Here is a 22233-nt window from a genome sequence, read left to right as displayed (position 1 = left end):
ACACCGCTGACTCCTTGGCGGTAGTTAGATGCTGTTATGTCATGACCCACAGGATGCATGTGGGAGACCGAGACCAAGCCCCTGGCTGGGAAATTGTGCTGAAGTCTGAAGTTTGGTTATTCACAGAGATAAAACTCTCCAGCAATTGAACCTATATATAGGCCTTCAAGTCTGCCACATGACCTCAGCCTCTTTAGATGGCTTCAGGTAATGCATGGGGTGGTAAAGGCAGGGCCATACTAAGACATAGGCACTATGGGCATATGCCTAGGGCATCATCTCCTGGAGTCATGTGATCATATCAGAACTTTCACTTTTTTGAAAAAAGTAAGATGCTAGCCCTCCTGGTTGTGAAGAAAAGCCTGGAAACTTGACCTGAATGTAGCCGATGGAGTGCAGAGAAATGGAAAAAATAGCTTTCAGAGCAGTACACTGCATCATGCATCTCTGGGACATGAAAGGTGGGGCATGATATAGGAGTGGTGTTGCAGGGCTGGAGCTGTGGGGGGCCACAGTGTGCCTATGTACTAGACTGTCTTGAGTAAAAGGGGACTTAAACATTCCATGCAGGATACCCTGGATGTGGGGTGGGCAATGGATGTAGAGCTTGTGAAATGGCTCTGTGCTGGCAACACTCCTGGGTCTCAATGTAGTGAGAAGGCCGGGATGCCTTTGACTCCCTCAGGGAACTGATGGGCAAGGTCCCCTGGGAGAATAACATGACGGGGAAAGGAGTCGAGGAAAGCTGGCTGTATTTCAAAGAAACCTTATTGAGGTTGCAGGAACAAACCATCCCGATGTGTAGGAAGAGAAGTAAATATGGCAGGCGACCAGCTTGGCTTAACAGTGAAATCCTTGCTCGTCTTAAACACAAAAGAACAGCTTACAAGAAGTGGAAGATTGGACAAATAACCAGGGAGGAGTATAAAAGTATTGTTCAGGCATGCAGGTGTGAAATCAGGAAGGCCAAATCACACTTGGAGTTGCAGCTAGCCGGAGATGTTAGGAGTAACAAGAAGGGTTTCTTTAGGTATGTTAGCAACAGGAAGAAAGTCAAGGAAAGTGTGGGCCCCTTGCTGAATGAGGGAGGGAACCTAGTGACAGAGGATGTGGAGAAAGCTAGTGTACTCAATGCTTTTTTTGCCTCTGTCTTCACAGACAAGGTCAGCTCCCAGACAGCTGCACTCTGCAGCACGGTATGGGGAGGAGGTGACCAGCTCTCTGTGGAGAAAGAAGTAGTTCGGGGCTATTTAGGAAAGCTGGACGAGCACAAGTCCATGGGGCCGGATGCGCTGCATCCGAGGGTGCTAAAGGAGTTGGCCGATGAGATTGCAGAGCCATTGGCCATTATCTTTGAAAAATCATGGCGATCGGGGGAGGTCCCAGATGACTGGAAAAAAGCTAATGTAGTGCCCATCTTTAAAAAAGGGAAGAAGGAAGATCCAGGGAACTACAGGCCAGTCAGTCTCACCTCAGTCCCTGGAAAAATCATGGAACAGGTCCTCAAGGAATCAATCCTGAACCACTTAAAGGAGGGGAAAGTGATCAGGAACAGTCAGCATGGATTCACCAAGGGCAAGTCATGCCTGACTAACCTAATTGCTTTCTATGACGAGATAACCGGCTCTGTGGATGAGGGGAAAGCAGTGGATGTACTATTTCTGGATTTTAGCAAAGCTTTTGATACAGTCTCCCACAGTATTCTTGCCAGCAAGTTAAAGAAGTCTGGGCTGGATGAATGGACGGTAAGGTGGATAGAAAACTGGCTAGATGGTCGGGCTCAACGGGTAGTGATCAATGGTTCCATGTCTAGATGGCAGCCGGTATCAAGTGGAGTGCCCCAAGGGTCGGTGCTGGGGCCGGTTTTGTTCAATATCTTCATTAACGATCTGGAGGATGGTGTGGACTGCACCCTTAGCAAGTTTGCAGATGACACTAAACTGGGAGGAGTTGTTGATACGCTGGAGGGTAGGGATAGGATACAGAGGGACCTAGACAAATTAGAGGATTGGGCCAAAAGAAATATGATGAGGTTCAACAAGGACAAGTGCAGAGTCCTGCACTTAGGACGGAAGAATCCCATGCACTGCTACAGACTAGGGACCGAATGGCTGGGTAGCAGTTCTGCAGAAAAGGACCTAGGGGTTACGGTGGACGAAAAGCTGAATATGAGTCAACAGTGTGCCCTTGTTGCCAAGAAGGCTAATGGCATTTTGGGTTGTATAAGTAGGGGCATTTCCAGCAGATCGAGGGATGTGATCATCCCCCTCTACTCAGCACTGGTGAGGCCTCATTTGGAGTACTGTGTCCAGTTTTGGGCCCCACACTACAAGAAGGATGTGGATAAATTGGAGAGAGTCCAGCGGAGGGCAACAAAAATGATTAGGGGGCTGGAGCACATGACTTATGAGGAGAGGCTGAGGGAACTGGGATTGTTTAGTCTGCAGAAGAGAAGAATGAGGGGGGATTTGATAGCTGCTTTCAACTACCTGAAAGGGGGTTCCAAAGAGGATGGATCTAGACTGTTCTCAGTGGTAGAAGATGATAGAACAAGGAGTAATGGTCTCAAGTTGCAGAGGGGGAGGTTTAGGTTGGATATTAGGAAAAACTTTTTCACTAGTAGGGTGGTGAAGAACTGGAATGGGTTACCTAGGGAGGTAGTGGAATCTCCTTCCTTAGAGGTTTTTAAGGTCAGGCTTGACAAAGCCCTGGCTGGGATGATTTAGTTGGGTTTGGTCCTGCTTTGAGCAGGGGGTTGGACTAGATGACCTCCTGAGGTCCCTTCCAACCCTGAGATTCTATGATTCTATGATAGGAGGGGATGTGGCTGGAGTGCACTGTACTCCAACTATTCTGTGCAGGTGTAATAGCTCAGAGACCAATACAACTTAGAGCAGCCTTTAGGCAAGCTCCCAAGCAGGGCCAGAATTAGAGAGGCACAAAAGTGGGTTACAACACCCCTCCTGTTGTCCCTTTCTTGCACTGGCCACACAGGAGAGGTGGAACAGAATCTCTAACTACAAATATTCATTTTAGCAGTTTCTTTCTTGTTTAGGGAATGTTCTTCTTTTTGAATTATTTCCAACTGTTAATTGTACTGATATGAAAAACCAGAAGAAAAAAGAGCATTAGGCCTTATGTACACAAGGGAAATTGACTGGTACAGGTGTTCCAAAGTAACTATTCTGCTATAGCTAGTCTGGTATAAATTAGCTATTCCAGAATAATTTTTGACAGGGAATATTTTTTAGATTTGATTGCAGAATAATATCACTTTTATTCTGTAATAGAGTCTCCATATCAGGCAGTTATTCCAGAATAGCCATAGTGGATATTCTGGAATAGCTATTGCTGGTTAATTTCCCCCATGTAGAAAACCCTAAGTAATATGCCCATTCATTGGCTGAAATGTTATTGAGACATTCTATGCTAGCCATTCCTGTAGTCTGTAAAAATATAGTGTTGGTGACACCTAGTGGAAGAAAAAAAATTAAATCTTACATCTTCCCCTTCAAAGCAGCCCCCATTTCAAGTCAATAGTCCACAGAAACAAAAATGTCTCTCATTAAATATGTCTGAATGTTTGCTCAGTTTGGTATGCATCTGAGCACCTCAAAACATTAACTGACTTTTCCTATTGGCATTTACAATAGGAACTCTAAATAGCTTGGGACTCTAAATAACTGAAGAGTATAGGTATAAACCTGATCCTGTGAGTTTCTGTGTTCTCTAAACTCTGATTCTCTTTCTCTCTCACTCTATAACTGTTACTATTCATGCTACATGTATCATTTACAAAACATATCTCATGATAGTATCTGAGCACAGGGAAAGATCTTGCAAGTGAAAAAATTCCACAAAGCATCCTAAAGGCAGCTGATGTTACTTCCCAGTAGGACCACAGGGTGGAGCAGTAAAGGCTATTATCTTTGAAAATTTGTGGCGATTAGGGGAGGTCCTGGATGATTGGAAAAAGGCAAATACAGTGCCCATATTTTAAAAAGGGAAGAAAGAGAACCCTGAAAACTACAGACCAGTCAGCCTCACTTCAGTCCCCAGCAAAATCATGGAGCAGGACCTCAAGGAATCCATTTTGAAGCACTTAGAGGAGAGGAAGGTGATCAGTAACAGTCAGCATGGATTCACCAAGGACAAGTCATCCCTGACCAACCTGATTGCCTTCTATGATGAGATAACTAGCTCTGTGAATATGGGGAAAGCAGTGGATGTGATATATCTTGACTTTAGCAAAGTTTTTGATACGGTCTCCCACAGTATTCTTGACAGCAAGCTAAAGAAGTATGGATTAGATGAATGGACATAAAGTGGATAGAAAGCTGGCTAGATTGTCGGGCTCAACAGGTAGTGATCAATGGCTCGATGTCTAGTTGGCAGCTGGTATCAATCGGAGTGCCCCAGGGGTCGGTCCTGGGGCTGGTTTTGTTCAACATCTTTATTAAATCAATGATCTGAATGATGGGATGGATTGCACCCTCAGCAAGTTCACAGATGACACTAAACTGGGGAGAGAGATAGATAAGCTGGAGTGTAGGGATAGGGTCCAGAGTGACCTAGACAAATTAGAGGATTGGGCCAAAAGAAATCTGATGAGCTTCAACAAGGACAAGTGCAGAATCCTGCACTTAGGAAGGAAGAATCTCATGCACCGCTACAGGCTGGGGACTCACTGGCTAAGCAGCAGTTCTGAAGGAAAGGACCTGTGGATTACAGTGGATGAGAAGCTGGATATGAGTCAGCTGTGTGCCCTTGTTGCCAAGAAGGCCAACGGCATATTGGGCTGTATTGGTAGGAGCATTGCCAGCAGATCGAGAGAAGTGATTATTCCCCTCTATTTGGCACTGGTGAGGCCACACCTGAAGTACTGTGTCCAGTTTTGGTCCCCCCTGCCCACTACAGAAGGGATGTGGACAAATTGGAGAGAGTCCAGCGGATAGTAACGGAAATGATTGGGGGCTGGGGCACATGACTTATGAGGAGAGGCTGAGGGAAATGGGGTTATTTAGTCTGCAGAAGAGAAGAGTGAGTGGGGATTTGATAGCAGCCTTCAACTACCTCAAGGGGGGTTCCAAAGAGGATGGAGCTAGGTTATTCTCAGTGGTGGAAGATGACAGAACAAGAAGCAATGGTCTCAAGTTGCAGTGGGGGAGGTCTAGGCTGGATATTAGAAAACACTATTTCACTAGGAGGGTGCTGAAGCACTGGAATGGGTTACCTAGGGAGGTGGTGAAATCTCCATCTTTAGAGTTTTTTTAAGGCCCATCTTGATAAAACCCTGGCTGGGATGATTTAGTTGGTGTTGGTCCTGCTTTGAGCAGGGGATTGAACTAGATGACCTCCTGAGGTCTCCTTCAACCCTAATATTCTATGATTCTATGATCATTTACTCTGAAAGACTCAGCATGTTATCAAAACATACAAAATGTATGTACAAAACTCATTGAGAGGTCTCTGCATTATTATCTAGTGATTCAATTCATGCTCCAGAACCTATTTGTTTCCTTTTTCCTGCTCTGTCTGAAGGTAGTGGGCACTATAGCTACCTTTGCCCAGGGGACCAACTGAGCAATAAAGATCACCTCCCAGCGGGTCTGTGGAACAATGGAATTGTCAGCCTGAGAGTGAGACTTGTGTGCACAAGACAGGATGCTTTCTCAGTGTCTGGCACACAGCTGGAACTCACTCCTGGAAGAGATGAGAACAACCACAACTTGAGCCGCTTTCAGATCTGACAGAACTGTCAAAGACATTGATTTGACCTCGCTCTCCCACAATAACAAAGGGGGCGGAATAATAGAAGAGATCCCTAAATGCAGTGCTTCTCTAACTTTAAAGCCTAGTGTCCCAAATCTAAAATTCAAAAATACCTTTTGATTATAATCAGAGTAGCTACAACAGATTTTTAATCCGATACTATTCTGGTTTATATATATCACATTCACTAACCTGCAAAATCTCCACCCTGGGGTAGATGCAGTGGCAGAGCCAGGTTTTGCAATGGGATAGGCGTTAGGTGCCAATGGGCAGAAAGTGAGTGAGATATCCCCTGAAGATACTAGACACGGAGAATGGGCCTGCTGTTCCCCCTTCGCCCCCCGGAACAGTAGCCTGGCCCCCATATCCAATGAAGGCAACTGCAGCTAAGGACAGTGAAAAAATAAAATCAAAGTTCCAGTCATAGGCAATAATGTTTTTTGCACACTTTGTATTGGTGGCAAAAAGAGTTTTCACAGCCAACCTTTAGTAGCAACTACAAAGTATTTTCTCATCCACATTTTGCACCAATCAGTCTCACCCAGAACAGATGCATTATTGGAATGATAAAGCTTTGTTTGCACCCCATGGACTGGAATATTTGTAATATCTAGCTATCTGCATTTATACAATGCCAGATCAGAGTGTGTAGCAGTGCAAGGGAATAATGGGATGTAAGACACCATATACTCCCTTGCACCAGCTACCTGCACCACACTTGAGGAGGAGAGGAGGCTGTACAAAGCCAAGGCAGGCCCTTCCTGGTAGGTGGCGGGTGGAGAAGGGGAGTGGATGGATTCAAGGCTTCATTCCTCCAAACACCTCCTCCCAGCTATACCGAGAGAAGTAAGCTGCACCACACAAAGACCTGGTGTAACCCACACACCCGCTGGGTGTGGTGTTCTGTACCATCTAGTGGCACAAAGACCACTTAAAGATCAAGATAAAACGAGTCTGCTTAACAGCCCATTGCATGCATGCCATAAGCTCCAGAGGTCCCAGGTTTGATCCCTCTTGCTGACAACCAGGGTCTATCAAGTGATTCAATTCATGCTCCAAAACCTATTTGTTTCCTTTTTCCTGCTCTGTCTGAAGGTAATGGGCACAATAGCTACCTCTGCTCAGGGGACCAACTGAGCAATAAAGATAATCTCCTAGCGGGTCTGTGGAACAATGGGATTGTCAGCCTGAGACTGACACTGGCACAGGGCACTTCCTCCTTGGAGCAATGGGGAAATCTGTTACAGTTTGCTCCAAAGGGCAGCATTACAATGCATTGTCCCTTGCTCGGGGCTTGTGGCAAAGCCACGGTTAAGCTTAGAGTGTTTTTCACATTGGTATCCTAATTCAGGCAGTGGAATATAGATAATTTTAGAGGTGTCTGAGTTGTAGGCCAACCTAATGAAATACAGATTTACAAACAAGAGCCAATGAGTGTGTATGCATAGGGGTGGGGACAGAGGAATTGGGGTCGGAGAGACTCAGTGACAAATCAGAGGTGGGGAGCTGTAAGCAGAGTACAACAGAACAGCAGCTGATTTCAAGTGAACAGGAGAGAGGGAAGGGACTAGAGCAGGGGTCCCCAACAAGGTAATAATAATAGGAGATATGCCAATCTCCTAGAACTGGAAGGGACCTTGAAAGGTCATCAAGTCCAGCCCCCTGCCTTCACTAGCAGGACCAATTTTTGCCCCAGATCCCTAAGTGGCCCCCTCAAGGATTGAACTCACAACCCTGGGTTTAGCAGGCCAATGCTCAAACCACTGAGCTATCCCTCCCCTTAGCACCTGTGGGGGCATCTAAATGCGCCCGCATTCTGGCCAGCGGTCGAGCATCTGCCGAAATGCCGCTGAAATTCAGCAACATTTTGGCGGCGATGACTCTCAATGACACCGCTTGCCGCTGACAAGTGGCGTCATCAAGAGGCATCACCGCTGAAATTTTGGCGGATGCTCGACCACCGCCACGGTCCTTCGTCTGGCGCCCAGCAGACGAAAAGATTGGGGACCACTGGACTAGAGGCATATGTAGGATGACATATCCAATGAAGAATCTACTTTGCTTGTGGTTTTGAATTGAAGACTAATAATAAAAGAGTTATCAGAATTTTGCAAACTCCAAAACAATCTGAGTTTTATTTTATTCAGAATGGTTCCTCCATCCAGCTGTATGTAGAAGGGGCTTCTCAATGGCTCACAGGAGACCCTTGTTAAAATCATATTGCTAAATTAAAGGGAGGGCTGGGGTAATTTCCTTTTCCCTGATGGGAGTTCACTCCCTCCCTGCATATTGCTAACCATCTCTTCCAAAGATGACGTAGCCTCAGGGTTTATAAAAAAAAATAAAACTTCTGAAGAGACAATTTTGGTCTGAGGAATATAGCAGACTATATCAAATGTCAGATATTTTCAGGAAAAAAGTGTTTTCAGGCTGATACTCCAGCTCAGGTCTCTTTACAAGATACTCCCTCCCCTCTGCCCTCACACACTCACCCCTACAAACACATGCACAAAACTCGTTTCAAACAGCACAAGTAGATACTATCAATATACTCAACATAATTTGTCAGGAACAAAGTCTAAACATTTCCAGGGAATTACACTTAATACAAGTTTGTCTGCCAAAATAACATCCCCTTCCTCTTTATAGTTATAATGAGAGTTTTCTCATTTCTCACTAGAAAACAAATAAATAGTTTCACACCCCTTATTGCTGCTTTCTGCAAGCAAGTGCACACCTGGCACATGGGTCTTACCACAGTCTGAGGAGGTAACATTTTGTGGGAACCCTTTGTCAAAATACTGCCAGTGCAGCATTTCACTCATCTCTATTTTAAAACATAAATACAGGGACAGCGCAACCCATTAGGTGACCTAGGCAGTTGGCTAGGGCACTAACATTTGGGGGGCGGCGACTACGGCGGCTGGATGTTCGGCCGCCATGGTCATCGTCGGTATTTCGGGGGTGGGACCTTCCGCCGCCTCCGTCGGGGGTGCCATTTCGGGGGCGGGACCTTCCGCCGCCTAGGGTGCGAAAAAGGCTGCCTGCACTCCTGCATAAATACAGAGACAGTGCCTAGAACACTGGACTGGGACTTAGAAGACCTTGGTTCTGTTCTAAATGCTGTCATTGGCCTGCTAGGTGATCTTGGATAAATCATTTCACCTCTCTGTGCCTCAATTGTGCCACCATAAAATGGGGATAATGATAGTTAACTCCTTTGTAAAGCACTTTGAGACTATGGATGAATAGGAGCTAGGTATTATCATGAAGATGCCTTTGGTCCTAACACATCTGGATGCTCCCCATCACCCAGCCTGACTCATATTCTAATCACTTTGGTACTAGTAGTTGCTAGTTTAATAGCAAAGTGTTGGCATAATAGATCAGATTAGGAAAAAACTGTTTGTTTTTCTTTCCAAGAAAAAGTCAGGGTGACACGCTGGCACTTTTGCTGTGCAGGACTCTTGCTCCTTCTTCTCTCTCTGTGTTCTGTCCCTTCTATCCTCCTCTCAGAGTTTTGATAACTCTTGTTAAGAATTACAGATATAAATGTTCAAAAAGTGACTAGTGAACTGGAGTGACTTTATTTTCAGGTGCCCAACTTGAGACCTTAAAGGGGACTGAAATGCAGAGGGCAAGTGCTGAGAATGAATTTCCAACTCTTTTGAAGTTCGTCCATCATTAGCTATTAGTTAACAATCTCAACGAAGTATTCACAAAACCTGACTATTTTAAACATACATCCCTTAACATTATTTTGTGCACTGTGTATATTTCACACACATTGTAAAACAACCCGCACATTTGAGACAGGAGGTGTATGTAACATAACAATCCCTTTTAGCATATAACTTTTTGAAAAGTTTGCTGAACTTTGGAAATCTGGTTCCAGTCATTCAGTATTACTCACTGCATGTAAAATTTCTTTTAAATTGCAAACGATGGTCAATAAAATGACCAGAACTTGAAATACCACTTGCCGACATTTACCAATTTTTTGTTACTCTAGATATTCAATAAAATACATCATGGAAATAATTAAAAACATGAACATTTTGTGTATTACGAAGAAATGGTGGAGGAGCATAAACGTTGTTGGGCAGACAACATACATGTTAGTAATTTACATTTCTCTTGATAAGGAAGGGCAGTGAGAATTTTCAGTGATGCATCACATGAGGACCATATATAGAAGAAACATATTTACATGTTATGAATTACAAAAACCTTGAGGTAAATTTCCAAATGAGTAGTCTTTTGGGGGGATTCCATTTTTTGGTGCCTTACTTGAGACATCTTAAAGAGGTCTGATTTTCAGAGGGTGGGTGCCATTATCAACTCTCTGGTTTAAAGACCAGATACTGCAACTGACAGCACATGGGCAGATTACAGCACCAATGCAAATCAAGTTGCAGGATTGGGCCTTAACTAATATCCAGTATAATCAAAGTTGTTAAAATTCCAAATGTAATTAACTCCATTGTGCCCTCTGCCTCTCCCCCAAAATACATGTAAAATGCATACTTCTGTGAGCTAATCTTATAGTCCCAATCTACATTGAAGTGGCTGGATAAAATAAATCCTTAATTCACCTACTCTTGGAAGTAACATATTGGCCACAAATATCAATCTGATTAATCACTTATTACAGTTTTGCTCCATTAACTTCAATAGGAATACTGTATATATACTACATAGGTGAGAAAAAAATTAAACCAAAGATATTTCCAATTTGATGGTAAGAAGTAGGGTTGTCAATTATTCTTAGTTAACTCACGCGATTAACTCAAAAAAATTAATCGCAATTAAAAAAAATTAATTGTGATTAATCACTGTTAAACAACAGAATACCAGCTGAAATGTATTAAATATTTTGGATGTTTTTCTACATTTTCATATATGTTGTATTCTGTGTTGTAATTGAAATCAAAGTGTATATTATTTATTACAAATATTTGCACTGTAAAAATGATAAAATAAATAGTATTTTTAAATTCACCTCATAAAAGTACTGTAGTGCAATCCCTTTATCATGAAAGTGCAACTTACAAATATAGATTTTTTTTGGTTACACAACTGCACTCAAAAACAAAACAATGTAAAACTTCAGAGCCTACAAGTCCACTCAGTCCTACTTCTTGTTCAGCCAATCGCTAAGACAAACAAGTTTGTTTACATTTACAGGAGATAATGCTGCCCTCTTATTTACCGTGTCACCAGAAAGTGAGAACAGGCATTTGCATGGCACTTTTGTAGCTGGCATTGCAAGGTAGTTACATGCTAAACATTTGTATGCTCCTTCATACTTCGGCCACCATTCCAGAGGACATGCTTCTATGCTGATGATGCTCATTAAAAAAAAAGCGTTAATTAAATTTGTGACTGAACTCTTGGGGGGGGGGAATTGTATGTCCCCTGCTCTGTTTTACGCACATTCTGCCATATATTTCATGTTGTAGCAATCTCAGATGATGACCCAGCACATGTTCATTTTAAGAACACTTTCACTGCAGATTTGACAAAATGCAAAGAAGGTACCAATGTGAGATTTCTAAAGATAGCTACAGCACTCGACCCAAGGTTAAAGAATCTGAAGGGCCTTCCAAAATCTGACATTGATGAGACATAGCACATGCTTTCAGAAGTCTTAAAAGAGCAACACTCCAATGTGGAAACTACAGAACCCGAACCACCAAAAAAGAAAATTAACCTTCTGCTGGTGGCATCTGACTCATGATGATGAAAATGGACATGTATCGGTCTACACTGCTTTGGATGGTTATCAAGCAGAACCCGTCATCAGCATGGACGCATATCCCCTGGAATGGTGGTTGAAGCATGAACGGATATATAACTTTTTAGTGCATCTGGCATGTAGATATCTTGCGACACTAGCTACCACAGTGCCATACAAATGCCTGTTCTCACTTTCAGGTGACATTGTAAACAAGAAGTGGGCAACATTATCTCCTGCAAATGAAAAAAAATTGTTTGACTGAGCGATTGGCTGAACAAGAAGTAGGACTGAGTGGTCTTGCAGGCTCTAAAATTGTACATTGTTTTATTTTTGAATGCAGGGCTTTTTGTACATAATTCTACATTTGTAAGTTCAACTTTCATAGAATCATAGAATCTCAGGGTTGGAAGGGACCTCAGGAGGTCATCTTTCATGATAACTTTCATGATAAAGAGACTGCACTACAGTACTTAGGTGAATTGCAAAATTCTATTTCTTTTGTTTTTTACAGTGCAAATATTTTAATTAAAAAATAAATATCTAGTGAGCACTGTACACTTTGTATTCTGTATTGTAATTGAAATCAATATATTTGAAAATGTACAAAACATCCAAAAATATAAAATAAATGGCATTCTATTGTTGTTTAACAGTGCGATTAATCGCAATTAATTTTTTTAATTGCTTTACAGCCCTAGTAAAAAGCAAATATCACCACCAAAAAAACCTGTTTTTAAGGCATTTTGCGGCAATTTGGCTCAGATAAGATTTGGATAAGTATCTAAACTAAATTTTTTGAGGTCCACTCAGCATGAACTCCTCTTGGTTTTTTTTCAAGATTGCGTGTGTGCAACTGCTGTTTCTATGTGTTATTCTTTAATGTGAACAAAAAGGGTGAGCTCCTAAAGATGGCTGATATGAATAGAAAGGAGCAGTAAGTGCTGATGACCTGAGGCACCTAACCCAGCAAATATTATATGTGACTTTCAAGGATAGGCACCCTTTGCTTTTATTTGAAAGAAAGGCTGCACTGCCACAGAAGGTAAAACTTGAAGTAAACCTCAGCTTTTATTTCCTTTTTCCGAGCTCAAATTGCTAAGTCTGTCTCTTTCATTACACTTTGTTTCCTTGTCGTTTTTTCCTTCAGTTTGATTTTTTTGCCAGAACTTCAGTCTTTATGCTGGTGGCCCAGCCCCAGCCCACATTCAAGACACTTCTAATGCTGAGAGAACAGTAGGTGCAGTAGGAAGTTAGTAAGTGTTTTACCGATTGAGGAGGAAGGGAAATTGTTGCAGCATGGTGGTAGCTTCTGGGTTGAGCTGATTATTTGTTTGCTTAACAGATGTCAATGATTTTTCAGAAAGGCTTTGTTGTGGGTTTTTTAAAAAATATATAATTGAATTAAATAAGTACATATAACTTAATAGCCCCTCTGAGAGAGAGAGAGCGTGAGAGAGCAAATTGTCTGTAGGTAAAGCACAGACGTCAGCATGAGGACACTTGGAGACACATGAGGATACTCTTCCCAGCTCTACCACAGAGTCACTGCGTGGCTGTCTTAAGGCAAATCACATAACACCTGTGCCTCAGTTTCCCCACCTGCAAAGATGGGAGAATGAGACTTATCTTGCTCACATGGGTGCCGTGAAGCTTAACATAGGTTTGTAAGAAGCTTTTTTGGATTGGTTGGATGGCTATGTTGGATTACATCATATTAACTAATAAATAATAATGTGTGCGTTATTTTTTACAGCCATACTTTCTCAAGGATGGATTACTTATTTTTCCTGGGATATTTTTCTGTCTCTTTTTATGTCTTTCCACTTGGAACTTTGCCAAACTCCATTGCTGAGTGGGTGTCAATGCCTCAGCTCATCTTTTAATGGCAAGGGGGAGAGGTGAGACTACTTGTGCTTTTTTATATTGTTCTTTTGCTGGAGTACTTGCATGTTTGTCTTGGTTTTGCTTCTCCGTTTCTTCCTTTTCTCTGCTGTTTCTTTTTCTCTCTCTCTGAATTGTTATTTCCCTTCCTTCTACTCCCCTTCCCAGGATCCAGGCATGCCTGTCCAACTGACCTTATTCACAGGAGGTGGACCTTTGCTTTTGAGAGCAAAAGCTTGACACTCAAGGAAGTAGGAATCCCATCGAGAACTGTTCCACCAGGCATATTTTCTTAAGGATTTGTTGCAAAATTTTACTTCCAGATTTTGGAAGAAATTGAGCAACTTGATTCGCTAGATATGAAGGCCCAAGGAGATAAGATGGGTGCACTCTTCTCCCCCTCTTTTAAAAATATGTGAAGGGAACAAATTCAAAAAGTCAAAGAGGTGTTTCTATGGGAGTGCATTCTGCCCCGTTTCCAATCCCACAAAATAGGACTGTTGGTAATGTAGACAAGACAGAAGCTGGGACCAGGAATATATGCATAGAGTGAGATCCACAAGAAACATTGGCCCAAAGCCTACAGATTCCCCTTATTCAGCAGTTTAGAATTAAAAGTAATTCTTCAGTTTCTATCGTGATTATTTTTCTAATTATAATCTGTTAAATCAGCCAAAAGATTCATTTCTGAAATAGATATAAGAAAAGAGCCCACCTGACAACTTTGATGCCCTCCGACCACCAGTGAAACAAATGGTTCCTGTGAGCGCTACTGGCTTACATTTTCACTCTCACCTTTTTGCTTTATTAACTGCAATCCCTTCAGTCCTCCTCCTTTTTTCTGAACAGCATGACATCCTGTCTGCTCCGAAGCTGCAGCGTCGTGAGACAGGCACTTCTTGTTATGTTGCATGGTGCCTGGCTAACTTGTTAGTCCATCCCAGTGGTTCTTAATTGTTTCCATATTGGGATACCTGCTCTGTTACCTTTTCCAAACCAGAATGCCCTTCCCTTAGCCAGTTCTCGCCAGGAGTCCCTTCTCATGGAGCAACATGAGAAGGACAGAGTGATTGGATTTGCAACCCCTTATCTGTTTGCAAACCCTCTGGGTATTATAAACTGCAGCTCTATATCATTCTGCAGACTGGGACCCAATCAGTCATGTCCAAGAAGCAGCCTTTATGATAAGGGCTCCCAAATAAAGACAGGCTTTCTTATTCAAGATGATCTTGTGGACTGTCCTCTCTCCATTCACAATAGTACAGACATCTCCCCTCCAGTTTGTGATTGTGTAACATTACTGTGGCAATTCTATTTTCCATACATGGAAAAGTAATATAAGGTAAGTACTTAATGTATTTTAGTTACCTTTAATATCAGGGCCGGCTTTAGGAAGTGCGGGGCCCAATTTGAACATTTTCGGCGGGGCCCCGGCAGGGATGATGACTAAAAAAAAAAACCATGTAAAAAAAAGCCTTTCATTTCTTAGCAACCGGTTCCCTGTAAAAAGTTCTGAATTAAGGGATGTGCCACAGTATGTATTTTTTGTACCAATAGGGTTACCATATGTCCGTATTTTTAAAAATTCCTCCCGGATGGCGATTTAAGAACCAAAAAGCTGGACATGTCTGGGAAAATACGGATGTACGTTAACCCTACCTAAAGTTCTTTTTTTTAAAAGATGGGCCTGAACTAGAACTGAGCTCTGTTTCACATGTGTGGGTCCCTGCCACTCCCTGGGGGTGTGCTAGGGTGACCAGATGTCCCGATTTTATAGGGACAGTCCCGATTTGGGGTCTTTTTCTTATATAGGATCCTACTACCCCCCACCCCGTTCCAATTTTTCACACTTGCTGTCTGGTCACCCTAGGGTGTGCACATGTGTGGGTCCCAGCTGTTCCCTGACCCTCTCATTGAAGCAGGTGTGCAGGGTTACTGCCCTGGGAACTGCAGGGCACCAGTGGACATGGGGCTGGCTGGAGGCAGGGTCTGGCTGCAGGCAGGGCAAGAGGTGTGGGGCTGGCTGGAGACAGGGGGATGTGGGGTGGGATGGCTGGCTTCAGGCAGGGCCGCAGGGGGGTGCGGCAAGGGTTGGCAGGCCTGGAGACAGAGGAGTGGGGGACTGGCTGGCTTCAGGCAGGGGCGTGCGGCAGGGGTTGTCTGGAGACAGGGCAGGGGCTGGCTGCAGGCAGGGCAGGGAGTGTGGGGCTGGCTGCAGGCAGGGGGTGTGGGTACAGGGGGTACAGCCCACCCTGTACGGTAAGTGCCTCCTCCTCCTCCCTCCCCCACCGGGGTAGCAGCAGCACCCCGGAGCTCGGGGGCTATTTAAAGGGCCTGGGGCTCCCCTGCTTCCACCACCCCAGCCCTTTAAATAGCCATGGGAGCCCTGGGGAAGTGGCAGGGCTCCGGGGGCTATTTAAAGGAATGGGGAGCAGAGGCAGCTGGAACCCCCCGCTACCCCAGGACTCTGGGGGTTATTTAAAGGGCCTGGGGCTCCCCTGCTTCTACCACCCCGGTCCTTTAAATAGCCGCAGGAGCCCTGGGGGAGCGGCGGGGTTCCGGGGGCTATTTAAAGGGCTGGGGCTGTAGAAGCAAGGGGAGCCCCAGACTTTTTAAATAGCCCCCAGGGCACCAGCAGTGGGGCTCTGATGGCAATTTAAAGGGCCTGAGGCTCCAGTCCCTGCTGGGAGCCCCAGGCCCTTTAAATTGCCCCTGGGGAAGCTGGGCCACCCTGGTACAGTGCACTGGCAGGGCTTGGGTGCGGGGCCCTCTTAGGCGCGGGGCCCGATTCGGGGGAATTGGTTGAATTGGCCTAAAGCCGGCCCTGTTTAATATGGTGTTTGGGTTTTGTAGAAAAGAATTAAATGCACTGTCTGCTTTTGCTCTTCAAGTTGTCTTCTCCCTCACATATGTCCGGTTTTTCTCCTCTGGAAATAAGGGGGAGGAGCCAACACTATGTGACCAGCCAGTCCTCTGTGGCAGGGCCATACTTAGGATTTAGGGTCCTATGCAGTATTATTAAACTGGTGCCCCTATGCGCCACTGAAGGTGGTCCCCAGTCGGCACTGCTGAGCCCAGTGTGTCAAGGGGGCACAGCCACCACCCCCGCCTGCAGATCCCCAGACACCCCCCCCCAATTGCTGACACCCTCCGAGCTTTGTACGCAGCAGACGCTGCGGCAGTGGCTCAAGGCAGGCTTCACGCTGTCACATGGGGGCTGCATCTTGTCAGAACCCACAGCCCTCCTTCAGCCCCTTGCCATCCCTGGCTCACCACGAGCATTTTGACAGGAATTACCAAGCAGTAATAACAACAACAATAATACGTGTGTGTGTGTGTGTGTGTGTATGTATGTGTTTGTGAGAGAGAGACTGTGTGTTGGGGGACTGTGTGACAAAGTATGTGTTGGGGAGTGTGAGACTCTCTGTGTGTATGTGTGTGTGTGACAATCTATTAGGGGACTCTGACTTGTGAGGCAGAGTGTATGTGGGTCTGAGAGCCAGTCTGCATGTGAGAGAGACAGTGTGTGTGTTAGGGAAGTGTCAGAGACAGTGAGCGCACTGTCACTTTAAGTCCCCCGGTCTTTTACTCTCCTTCCCCTCCCCTCTGGCCCCCCACGCACTTCGTATGCGGCATATGCCTAGGGACAGCCCTGCTCTGTGGACCACCAGCAAGTGCTCTGTGAACATTCTGGTTTATGACATTGTAAACGGGTGGTACTCACCCCTGCCGTGCCTCCTGCTGGTTGGCCTCGGAATGTCCCTCGGTCCGGCCCTGGAGCGCCCCCGGCAGGCCGGTGACCCGCCTGTTCTCTGGCCCCGGCGTCCCTCCCTGGACCCGGTGCCTGCTATCTATAATTGGGTCTCCCCCTCCCAGGGGAACCCCGCGCTACTATCCCCGCCTTGCCTCAGTAGTGGCTACTGACAGTCATGGTCTAGCCCCACACCCTGGGGCAGACTGCAGTATCAGCCCACTCATCACAGGCAAAGGGGTTTGGACCTGCTGCTTCGTCCTACCCCTGGGCTGCCCTCTGCAACCCACAGTACCTATGGCCCTTCGCTAGGCCGCAGCCTGGGGCTGTCCTGGCTAGAGCTTCCCTGGCTCCTCAGCCTATCCCCCAGTTCTGCTTCCCTCAGGTATCTAGCCTCCAGCTAAGCAGCCAGGCCCATCCCTCTCTGCAGGCAGAGAGAGACTCTGCCTGGGCTCTGGCTTTCCTGCCTTTTATAATCCCCAGGGCTTCAGTTTGGGGCGTGGCCCCAGCTGCAGCCACTTTCCCCATCAGCCCAGCCTCCAGCCACAGCTCTCAAGCCCTGCCAGGCTGCTTTCTAAACCCCTCAGGGCAGAAGCAGGGTCCACCCTGCTACAGGGAGCGCTCTGCCTGCTTGGGCTGCCCTGCTGGCTGGAGGGCTCCCCCTTCTCTGGCTGCCTTGCTGGCTGGAGCTCCTTCTTCCTTTCCTGGGCTGCTGCTGCTGGCTGGAGTGCTTCTTCCCAGGACTGCTGCTCCTGCTACAACTGCTGCTGAGTGGGTGAGTGAGGGGTGGGGGGGGCCTTGCTGGCCAGCCCCCACTCCCCCACCTCTGGAGGGAGAAGCTAGGACCCCACCACCACCACTACAGCTACCACCTGGGGGGTCCTTCCTGCCTGGCCACCAGGGCTGCTGGAGGAGGGGAGGCTGCTGCTGCTGCTGGAGCTGTGTTTGTCCCGGGGAGCTGCTGGAGCCTGGAGGAGGACTGAGAAGACCACCGGCTGCTGGGAAGTGCACAGGAATCTGAAGACCACTGTGGAGGGGGCCTTAAAAACTGAGTAACTCTTTGACTGTGCTCTAGTGGTGGGGGTTTAGACTGTGTTTGTGGGGACACAGGGGGTGAGGCGTTGAGCCTGCCCCCTGGTCCATCTGTGTCCCCCCCAACCCCCACCACCACCGCTGCCCCCTCCACCACCCCTGCTGGCCCCTTACCATCTGCCTCAGTTCCTGCCTCTGGGACTCAGCTGCTTGCCTGGCCTGCCGCGCCCTATTGCCACCGTTTGGGCCTCCAGCAGCAGCCAGCCAGCCATTGACTTTGCACAAGCGCTTGTGGGTGCACGCACCCCCCCCTTCCCCGGACTCCCCCCTGCCCCTCTGCAACAGGCCCCCTAGCTTTGCCCCTTGTTGCCTGCCCCGTTTGCCCCTTGTGGCCCCCCTCCCCCGCCCAGCTTCGGTTTGTTTGCCTGCCCCGCCCGTCTCCCTTTGCAGCTTTGTTTGTCCTGCCCCAGCCCTGAAGCCGGCCCCTTAGTCCCTCTGCCCCACTCCCAGCCTGGTTGCTCCCCTCCCTCCGCGGCCCCTCGCCCTGATTAGCCCCTCCCCTCGTGCGCCCATAGCCCCATCAGTGCGCTTGTGCCTCTCCCTTGTTTAAGTTGCCCCTCTTGCACTGCACCCCCATTGCTCTTGTTTCCCCTCCCCTCCCCTAGTGCAGCTAGAGGAGCCGGTTTTCGATCTTCTGTCGGTGACTACCCCCCCCCCCGAAGTCCTTGATAGTCCCCGTATCTGCCCCCCCTCTCTATTGTTGGCACCATCCTCCCTGCCCACAGCCTAGCAGGGAGCAGTCGGTGACCTGTCCCTTATCCCCACCCCCCTTTCTCCGGTGTTTGCCCTCCCTCCCCATTCAGCATGGCGGGAGGCGCGGCGGGTGGGATTCCCGGGACGTCTGTCCCCCCTCCCTCGCCTGCTCCCCCCGAACGCCTCCCGGTCTCGACCTCACCCGCTGCTGCCGGACCACCTGCCACCGCTCCCGCTGAGGCGCCGGCAGCGGCGACCGACGGGGTGCCCTCTGCTGCTGCCACGTCCCTCGCCCCTTCCGCCTCTGGGGGAGCCCCCCCAGCCGGCGGAAAGGGCCAGGGCAAAAAGAAGGGAAAGGGCCCCGCTAGGAAGACGAAGCCCTCCATGGTGGAGCCTGCCCCCGCTGCCGCGGCCCCGCCACCGGCCGCGGCGTCCCTTCCCGCTGTTCCCTCCACCAGCTCTGCGGGTGTCCCTCCCTCGGCCCCCAGAGCGTACGCCCAGGTGGCGGCGGCCCCCCCGCCCGCCGCTACGTCATCTCCCCCGTCCGCCGCCTCCGCTACCATCTACAGCGGCCGGGGCCCCTTCCCCACCTTGACCCGGAAGCACGGCGTCCGTTGCCTCCTGGTGCCCGCCTCGCCCCACGTGGAGACCTATGTGCGGGCGTTGGCGAGGGTGGTGGGGCCCACGGCCATCGTGGCGGCCTCCAAAATGTACGGCAAGGTGGTCTTCTTCCTTGCCTCGGAGGCCGCCGCACAGGAGGCGGTGGAGAAGGGCCTGGCGGTGGGGGGCGTGTTCGTCCCCCTGGAGCCGCTGGAGGACCTGGGGGTCCGTGTCGTCCTGACCTCTGTCCCTCCCTTCCTGCCCAATGCCGCCCTGTTACCCGCCCTCTCGACCCTGGGGAAGCCCATTTCCATTGTGAGCCCTCTCCCCTTGGGCTGCAAAGACCCCGCCCTCCGTCACGTTCTCTCGTTCCGCCGGCAGGTGCAGCTTCAACTGCCGCCGGCGGCGCGTGGCGGAGAGGCGCTTGAGGGGTCTTTCCTGGTCCCCTACCAGGGGGCCCATTACCGGGTGCACTATTCGACGGGGGAGGCCCGGTGCTTCCTCTGCCGGGCGACGGGGCACGTCCGGAGGGACTGCCCCTTGGCCCGGCTCGGAGGAGTTCTCGGGACCCCCGAGCCCCGGCAGGGTGCCGGCCCCGCCATCGCCGGTGCCCCTGACCGCCCGGTACCCAGAGCAGCCCCTCCTCCCCCTCGGTCCGTCACTGCTCCCGCTCGGGCCTCAGGGGTGCGTTCTCCGGAGCGCCCAGATGAGCGGGAGAGCCCCGCCTCCGCTGCCTGCACTCTGGCGGGGCCTGTGGAGGAGGGTGCGGCAGGGGTACTGCCGGGCATGGGAGAGGGCTCTCCCCAGGGGGACTCCTCCCTCTCTCCTGTTGTCCCACCTGTGCCTCTCCAAGCCCCAAAACTGTCTTCTCTGCCCCCTGACCCAATCTCTGTTGACCAGCCCGCAGGCGATGCCATGGAGGGCTGGACCCGGGTACAGGGCAAGCGGGGCAAGCGGAAGGCTCGGGCTCCGCCCGTGCCACCTGAGGCGGAAGCCCCCCGTAAGACCAGAAAGGGGGCCGCCGACACCGAGCCTTCTGCCGTGCCCCAGGGGTTGACCCATCTGCCGATGACGGCTAGGGAAGACGTGGCAGCACCGGAGGGTACCACCATCCCTCTCCCGCAGTCCCCCCCTGCGGAGGCCTCCGCTGCGGCCCCTCCTGGTCCCTTGCCGCCTGTACCCCCTGCAACACCCGAGGTGAGCGTCGCCTCGGGCGCGAGTGGGGAGGACCCCGGGGTGGTGGGAGGCGAGCTCCCCTCCATCTTCGAGGAGATCGAGGCCCTGGGTCTGACCCCGGTCACCCCGGGGGAGGACGACCCTCTGCCGACGGGCCTTGATCTAGCCGACCTCACCCCAGCTTCCCCTTCCCCGTGCTCCACCAACCCTCCAGCTGCGTCTGCTCCCGCCTCCGAGGGTCCCCTGGACTCCTCGACCTGCCCGGCTGCGGATGGCACCCCGCTGCTGGCCGCCGAGCCTGTTGAGATGACGGCCGGTGCCTCGTGGCAGGGAGATGGGCTACCGGGGGTGTCCCTCGGTGGTGCGGAGCAATCGGGTTCCTTCCCGGGTGGGGGCCCCCCTGAGGGTTCCACATCTCCCCGTGCCGAGGCTGCTCTGCCTGCCGTTGAGCCTGAGCCCGGTGTCGTTGGGGACCCCCTCCCTTCCCCTCCAACTCCCCTACCTGGCCGCGAGGAGCCTCTTACTGATGGCTCAGCTCCTGAGGCCCAGGGTCCCGTCTCTCTCCCTCCCCCCACCCCTGCTCCTGACCCCAGCCCTGCCCCCTCCACCTCCCATGATATTATTGCCGCCCCTGGGGCTGTCTCCTTCCCTTTCCCAGAGGATGACTCCCAGGGAGCGGCCTTTGAATTTCACAGTCCCGACCCACTAGGGGCTGCAATCTTCCCTCCGCCGCCCCCCACTGAGCCGGGGTCCGCCCCTTGCTTGCCCGTCCCAGTCGGCCACGGGGCTGCGCCAGAGGCCCCACCCCCCCATGTGCTGAGAGAGGAGTTGCAGGAGTTCCTGGAGGATGTCCGGGGCTCCCGCAACAAGGTCGTGCTTGCTCTCCAGCGCTGGGGGGACTTCCACCAGATCCTCCTGGCCACGCGAGCCCTCATAGGGGAGGGCAAGGGGACCGGGAAGCAGAATGTCGCGGCTTACCACCGGGCGCGCAGCTTCCGTGACTCCCTGCTCGCCTTCGGGGTGGGCCACAGTTTGCTGCGCGGCCCAACGGGAGCCGTGAGCGCCCCTGCTGACGTAGATCCCCCCCAGCCCTCCTCATGGCAGTCATCACCTTTGCCACACTAAACACCCGGAGCTGTAGGGTGGGTTTCCGCAGGAGCCAGGTGCTCTCCTTCCTTCGGGAGGGGGGGTACTCCGTGGTTTTCCTGCAGGAGACCCACACGGATCCGGCCGCCGAAGCTAACTGGCGGCTGGAGTGGGGGGACGGGGTCTACTTCAGCCATCTCACCACCCATCAGGCTGGAGTGGCTACCCTGTTCTCCCCCGACCTACGGCCAGAGGTGCTGGGGGTCGCCGAGGCTGTGCCGGGCCGCCTGCTGCACCTCCGGGTCCGCATGGCGGGGCTTGTGGTCAACCTCATCAACATCTATGCCCCGGCATTCGCCCCGGAGCGGCTGCAGTTCTATCGGCAGGCGTCCGCCTTCCTCGGCTCCCTGGATCCTCGCGAGTGCCTGGTCCTGGGCGGGGA

At 49.9% G+C, this 22233-nt stretch overlaps 1 protein-coding gene across 3 annotated transcripts in view; it reads left to right on the top strand.

Annotated features, from left to right (window-relative positions):
- Positions 1-22233, top strand: part of SLC2A12 (solute carrier family 2 member 12) — an 88566-nt gene that overhangs the window by 14654 nt on the left and 51679 nt on the right. Inside the window, exon 1 of one of the 3 annotated variants that reach the window (XM_045010824.1) lies at positions 13329-13410. The exons of the other annotated variants lie outside the window; for them this stretch is intronic. The gene's annotated coding sequence lies outside the window, so the exon portion shown is untranslated. Of the gene's footprint in view, positions 1-13328; positions 13411-22233 lie in introns of those variants that run through there. 3 annotated transcript variants of the gene reach the window in all.

This window comes from Mauremys mutica, chromosome 3 (assembly GCF_020497125.1).
Source record: "Mauremys mutica isolate MM-2020 ecotype Southern chromosome 3, ASM2049712v1, whole genome shotgun sequence".
In the NCBI taxonomy this organism is placed as follows: Eukaryota; Metazoa; Chordata; order Testudines; family Geoemydidae; genus Mauremys; species Mauremys mutica.
Note: the sequence above shows the minus strand (reverse complement) of the source record. Positions and strands in the feature narration are given on the sequence as shown.